Source organism: Maniola jurtina, chromosome 18 (genome assembly GCF_905333055.1).
Source record: "Maniola jurtina chromosome 18, ilManJurt1.1, whole genome shotgun sequence".
In the NCBI taxonomy this organism is placed as follows: Eukaryota; Metazoa; Arthropoda; class Insecta; order Lepidoptera; family Nymphalidae; genus Maniola; species Maniola jurtina.
Window position 1 is genome coordinate 7,336,427 of NC_060046.1, and position 6,640 is coordinate 7,343,066.

The 6,640-nt window shown below is 35.3% G+C and overlaps 1 non-coding gene across 1 annotated transcript; it reads left to right on the top strand.

Moving 5' to 3' along the window:
* Window positions 1-4,470: 4,470 nt before the first annotated feature.
* On the top strand, window positions 4,471-4,543 carry Trnam-cau. The gene has a single exon. It is a non-coding gene; the product is annotated as a tRNA-Met (tRNA).
* Window positions 4,544-6,640: the final 2,097 nt, after the last annotated feature.

Sequence of the window (6,640 nt, forward strand, 5' to 3'; positions counted from 1 at the left end):
GCTCTTCTGCATAGGCAACACTGAAATAAGTGCAATTCAGTGTATTTGAATAACAAATTTCCGGTAACACCAACATTATGGAAATATCAATGCCATCTTCCTTCTGCACCTAACTTTATATTAATGATTTTTATTCCGTAGTGTACAATTCTAGAATATTTATTACATGCAGGTATGCAGGTCAACTTGTGGCTCTTATGACGTCATGTCAAGACTACCACCCGTTTGGAAAGCAGATTCTACTGCAAGGAACCGGCAGTTATTCTTTTCATTTAGGTACCATTCTTTCATTATTATTTCATTTATACACGACTACTTTTTAACTACCGTAAAAAAGTATTGATATACAATAAATATAGATGTAAGAATAAAATCATCTATCTTCTACGCCAGATATACTAGAATCTAAGCCGTATTCTATGTACCTAGTAAAGTAACACTAGAAATTTATTTTACTTCAGGAGATTAAGACCCCAATTCACTAGAAACAGCTTAGAGCTGAGCAGCGGACTTGCGGTTAACTTGGTCGCCTGGCGAGCTGCCAGTGTTTGTTGCAAGTTCTGGTCCAGTTGCACTAAGATCCACCCAATAAGTAAAACTTTGAGCTAACATGTAAGTTGTTAGCATTATATCGATACCCAAACTACACTCATATTAATTAAAGACTTGGACTATGCTGTTAATTTTGCCATCATGTATTTGTGGAATGTAAAGAGGGATTTCGGAGTATAATTCACTAACTATTATCCTGTCATAACAGGCTAACCTAACATTCTCATCGCATACAGCTCAGTGGATACCGTACGCATAAAAGGAAAAAGTGACTGACTAACATATCAACGTAAAGATTACTAAACAACTAAATCTAGAAATTTGACATTGTGCTTAGGTAAGTTTTCTCTACAGCGTGGATCATCACTAGGAAAGAATGTAGAGAAATTCCAAAGGATCTTTGGAAAATACTTCAAATACTTAAATCCTAGCAGACCAAGACGTGGAAAAAAGCTTGTGTTAATAATACAAGAAATTCTTATTATCAAGAACGCGCGACTGTACGAGACGTCACATTCAATGCGCGCTACGCTTATGTGATGCAAAGAATTGTACAAAGCACGTCCCAGTGCAACGCGCGCGACTGTAGGAGCGTCACGCTCCTCCTTCGCCCACTTAGCATTATGAACGTCTTCATACATTTAGAATAGGAGCCATAAGCAGACGCGTTCGACACGTTTCTATTGCACCGCGCTATCGTTGCACGTTTTACAAGCCCATTATTCAGAAAGCATTTCGGTGCTCCGCCCACGGCCGAAAATCAATGACCGATTTTGTTGGCAAAAAATTAAATATGTATACAAATTGAGATATTGAAATGCAGACGTCCTACAAAAGATGGCGCGTTTCAATATGCAATCTGAATGTTTCATTTTTTGCTGACAAAATATCGGTCACCGATTGTCGGACGTGGGCGGAGCGCCTAACAAGGAAACAAATTAAGGAAATCAACTGGGGGTAGTTACTTAGGCGGGTTTATAAGAAGAGATAACAGTGACGATTTTAATATAAAGGCTTTCGTGCGTAACAACAGGAAAAAGGGTGGTGTTTTCTGAGTTGCTTTTAATGTTATACTCTCTCGAGCTTATCACAAGACGAGACTCCACAAATATGTCGTGAATTTTAAAAGTATTTTCTTACAAAAAATAAAAAATATTCTGCAAAATTTTCGAGTGTATATCTAATAAACAGCAGAAAGATTAAGCACCTACAACATAAGCTCCTAAGCAATCTAGGGATACATGTGAGATGCTGTAGGAAAACTTTTTCATAAACTTTTCAAGTATCTACTTAAGTTTTCATATTAGAGATCTTATGCAGCTGGTTTGACGCTTCACAGCTTTCATTCAGAACATAAAAGTCTTGATATGTTTTAAAAACCATCATTTACAGAAAAAAGAAAAGGAGTTAAATAGATAAGTACCTATTTTAGTTATAAAAGTATTTTTTCCGTTAGACTCGTACAGGAGAGTCAAAGCGCAAAACCCAATTAATATGTTCAAATTGCAAAGTGAATAAAAAAATTAACATGAACAATACGTGCGTCGATTTATTACTACTGTTTTGTGTTTGTTTTTAACAAATTCTTAATAATAAATAACGTAGTTCAGTCAAAGTTTAATTTATTTTCCATCATATTTTTAGAAAAGATACATCGCTATCGCTTTGGCTCTCCCGCAATGTGCCTTGAGCCGAGCCTTACTTTAAGGAAATGGCTGTCGAAAATGTTAAATAAACAATTTTGTAGGCAGGGTCAGTATTAGAATTAAACACAGATCAAATTCTGTTTTCAATTTCCTTTCTATAACGGGAATATCAGTAAATAATAGCTGAAGAAAACTTATTCTATTGGAAATTCCAACAATTTGTTTCGAAATAAAATGATGTTTTACGAAAATTATTATTATTATTATTGATCATAAATTTTGTGAAACATAATATTTTGTACGGATGCCATTTTATTAATAGATCATACTGAAACCTTCCCAGAATCTACTCGATAGACTATCTCTTCAATATAGTAATAATATTAAATATATTGCGAGAAGAAAGAAGAAGTAATAGAGCCTCAACCACGCGGCGGCGCGGCGCCGTGTTGCGAGCGGAGTCCCTTTGAAAAAGGACCCCGGATAGGTTTTGTCTGTGGTGTTTTAGATATTTCTAAAAATATGTAGTTTTAAAATTACAGGGACTCAAAGATTCGTATGTAAATTTTTAAGACCGCGTAACTTTGAAATTGAATATTTTAACAGAAATCTGGAAAACCACAAACATAAATATTAGTTTCTAGAATGTGTCTGCAAAATTTCATGGACTTTGGTTGCTTAATATTCAAATGAAATTGGAACTACGTTTGTATGAAGCGAGTGACGGAGAGACCCCTCTTAACAAAAAAAACATTCCAAAAAGGTAGAGCACGCGCGCCAGCCAAACACCAAAACAGACGAAGTCCCCAGCTGGGGACTTGTATATTAAATTAATAAATTATTTTGAAGTTTACGACTCGTGGGTTTAGGTTTTTAAAAACCCGTGGGAATTTTTTCCGTGGATTTTTTCGGTATAAAAGTATTCTATTCATTCTTAGGATGTAAGCTATTTCCTTGGCAAATTTTGTTGAAATCGGTTTAGCTGTTTAGGCGGGAAAAGGTAATAAACGGTAGAGTCAATTTTGCATTTTATAAAGTGTGGAAAGTTATTCCATCTCCTAAATAATTAATTTTATTATATTAATATTAATATTATAAATATTAATTCCATCCATGCAAAGCTGGGGTTAGTAAGCTAGTCTTAAATATTAAGCTAATTTTACGTGCAGTCCACCGTTTCACCTTTGAGAACGAAGCTTCAAAAGACATAACAATATATCTAATAATATTTGAGTCACCGAGTCGGCTTTTGTAAAATATTTATTTATTCCTGGAAATGTCTTTCAAGAAAATGTAATTCGAATACAAAGAATTTTCGACCTTGGAATTCAATGCCACTTAGGAAAAGATATAAAATCCTCGCCATTATGCCGTAAAGAGAGCAATTTCTTGTAGACCAAGGAGCAATATCATTGTGTGGGACTCTTCAGTTAAACGTGTTTCGAATAATAGAAACGAGAGTAAAGGCTATTGTTATACGAAAATTCTTAACAGTATGATGTTTCGCTCGTTAATTACTGCAGCCATGATCTTCGGTATTATCAAATTTTAACATGCACTTTATGACACACTAATATCAAGCTAAGTGTCCACTAGCAATGAGTCATACATAAGTGGCTGTGATTACTTTTTAATTTATATATTTGCTGACAGGTGTACAAGATACTGTAACCAGGTGGAGCACGCTTGCCTAGAAGATGCCTATCCATTCTTGATTGGATGATACCAACATTAAAAGTGAAAGGGGAAATAAGCTGGAAAGGCATTCCACAATTTCAACTTGTCATCTCAATTTCAATTTCTGCAATTTCTAAAATTAAGTAGCTACAAGGTGTTTACAAAGTGTAAATCGTATGTAAGTGACTCGCCATAGATAGTTTTAAATGCAAGTTTTTAACGCCCGACCCAAAAAGAGGGGTGTTATAAATTTGACGTGTGTATCTGTGTATCTGTCTGTGGCATCGTAACTCCTAAACTAATGAACTGATTTTAATTTTGTTTTTTTTGTTTTAAAGGTGGCTTGATCGAGAGTGTTCTTAGCTATAATCCAAGTAAATCGGTTCAGCCGTTTGAAAGTTATCAGTTTTTTTCTAGTTACTGTAACCTTCATTTGTCGGGGGTGTTATAAATTTTTAATTTACACTTGTATTTCCAGTAGACACTTGGCCTCATTAAGATTAAACCAATCCAGGTCCTGAGCTGTAGTATGGTTTCGGAGTTCGGACGTATTTAAAGTAGGTAAGAACTGGATATTTTTTCTTTCTATTTACAAGCCTCGGTAGCGCAGTAGGCAGCGCGTAAGTCTCATAATCTTAAGGTCGTGAGTTCGATCCTCACCCGGGGCATAGGCATTTTTTTTAGATATTTGTTTTACAAAACAAGTAGGTATTGTGTTACACAAATTGTGCGTGGTGGTGGTACGTATTGCTTGCTTTGTGGCTGGCTTATCGGATGCTGCTGCAAAAGCTGTTGGTTCCTTGTATATACAACGTTATTAACAAATTAATAGTTATTATAAAACGAAGACAATATCACAAAACATCAATAATAATGATTAGTGACTCATAATCTAAGTATATTACTATACATATATTATTATGATTCTGTATCATTGATACCAAGCTACAAACAGAATATGGGCACACCGGCCGAGCTAATTCCATAAAAAATGATTCGAGAAAGTTACGCAGTTATATAGATAAAAATTAATCTTAAAAGGTTAGGTTCCCCGAGAATGCATGAGACCCTAGAAACCCTTGCTAAAGTGTCCAGTAGGTATCCTGTTACATCCAGTCCCACAATTCCAGTGTCCTAAAGGGCCACTTATACCAAAACGTCAAACGTCAAATGTTTCATTGATTGATTTTCCTGGTAAGAATTAAATCCTCGTGGTAAGAACCATCTGTCACATCCACTGTGAATTGAAGTATTGTGCGTTAAGTAAAATATAATCAAACGTGAACGTTTTGTGACCACAGGCTGTTAATTTTGAAGCACCATTTCACCGGCGAGGGAGTGAGCCATCAATTCAGCTTCACGCCGACTGCACGCGGGCAACATGTGGGCTTCGGGTGACATGTAAAATATTTTATTATTCTACACAAAAAATGGTTTCACCAACCCAGCGAAACGGAGCGGCAGCCTTAAAATATCCCATTCATGACTTTCGTAAGCTCGTAGAAACGCCACGAGATACCAATTGTGATAACCACGAATTTTATCTACTTAATACTCAATTTTTAACCTAACCTTATCTAAAGTTTACATCACTGTCTAATATCTATAAATAAAAATCAGAACCCATTCGTTTCTGTCGTTGACTGTCTATTTCTGTTTATTTTCATCGTATTATATCTTCCTTTTTTGCCCTAAAAATCAGAAAAGAATTTTTCAGTGCTCAAGGAAATATTATAATATTTTTAACACTTAATATAACTCAGTAGCCCTCTTCATATTCTATGTTATTACATTTCCCATTTTCCACTAGTAGAATTATGCAAACCAGGACAGCGTCATCCAAAATTAATAGTGACGTTGTGAATGTATTTTGCCAGACAGCTTGTGAAGTCCCAGTGAAAAGAACAAGAAAGTTAGTTGTTCGGTACTGTTTGTAACAGCTCGAACTTCGTCTCTTGCAGGTCTATCGTGACCACGGCTCTAGCAACTGGATCGAAATATCGATTGTTCAAATCATCGTATTAACCGTGCTACATGCCCGTTATTTATATCACACTAATATTATAAAGGCGAAAGTTTGTATGTGTGTGTGTGTGTGTGTGTGTGTGTATGTTTGTTACTCCTTCACGCAAAAACTACTGGACGGATTTGGCTGAAATTCGGAATGGAGATAGATAATACCCTGGATTAGCACATAGGCTACTTTTTATCCCGGAAAACCAAAGAGTTCCCACGGGATTTCAAAAAACCTTAATCCACGCGAACGAAGTCGCGGGTATCAGCTAGTTAAGTATAAATGTCGTTAAACCACGAAATAAACTTAATTTCATTAATTATCTTTCCCCCAAGGCTTTTTCATATTAAAAGTAAAAACCACATCGACTATCTACGTAATAGGCGTTATGTACGTCATAAATGTGACAGCGTTTTCCTCCCACAGACTCATTTGCCGCTTATCACACTGTGATAGGGGTGAGATTGTAACAGGAAACGAGCTGACGATTTATTGCTTATTTCCAGGCTATTACAGAGTTAAGAATGAACATATATCATTATGATGTACTGGAATTTGAATCAATTTGATATTTCGATACAAATATTAAAACCATACAATCCAAAAAAAAAATATTGACATCAACATTAGCGTTTTTTTAAATAAAATAAACTTACATCTAAATTAAAACTAAAAACAAATTAAAATAAGTAAATTAAATTAAAAACTAAATTAAATCTAAAACCTCATCGAGACCACCGCAGCGAGACAT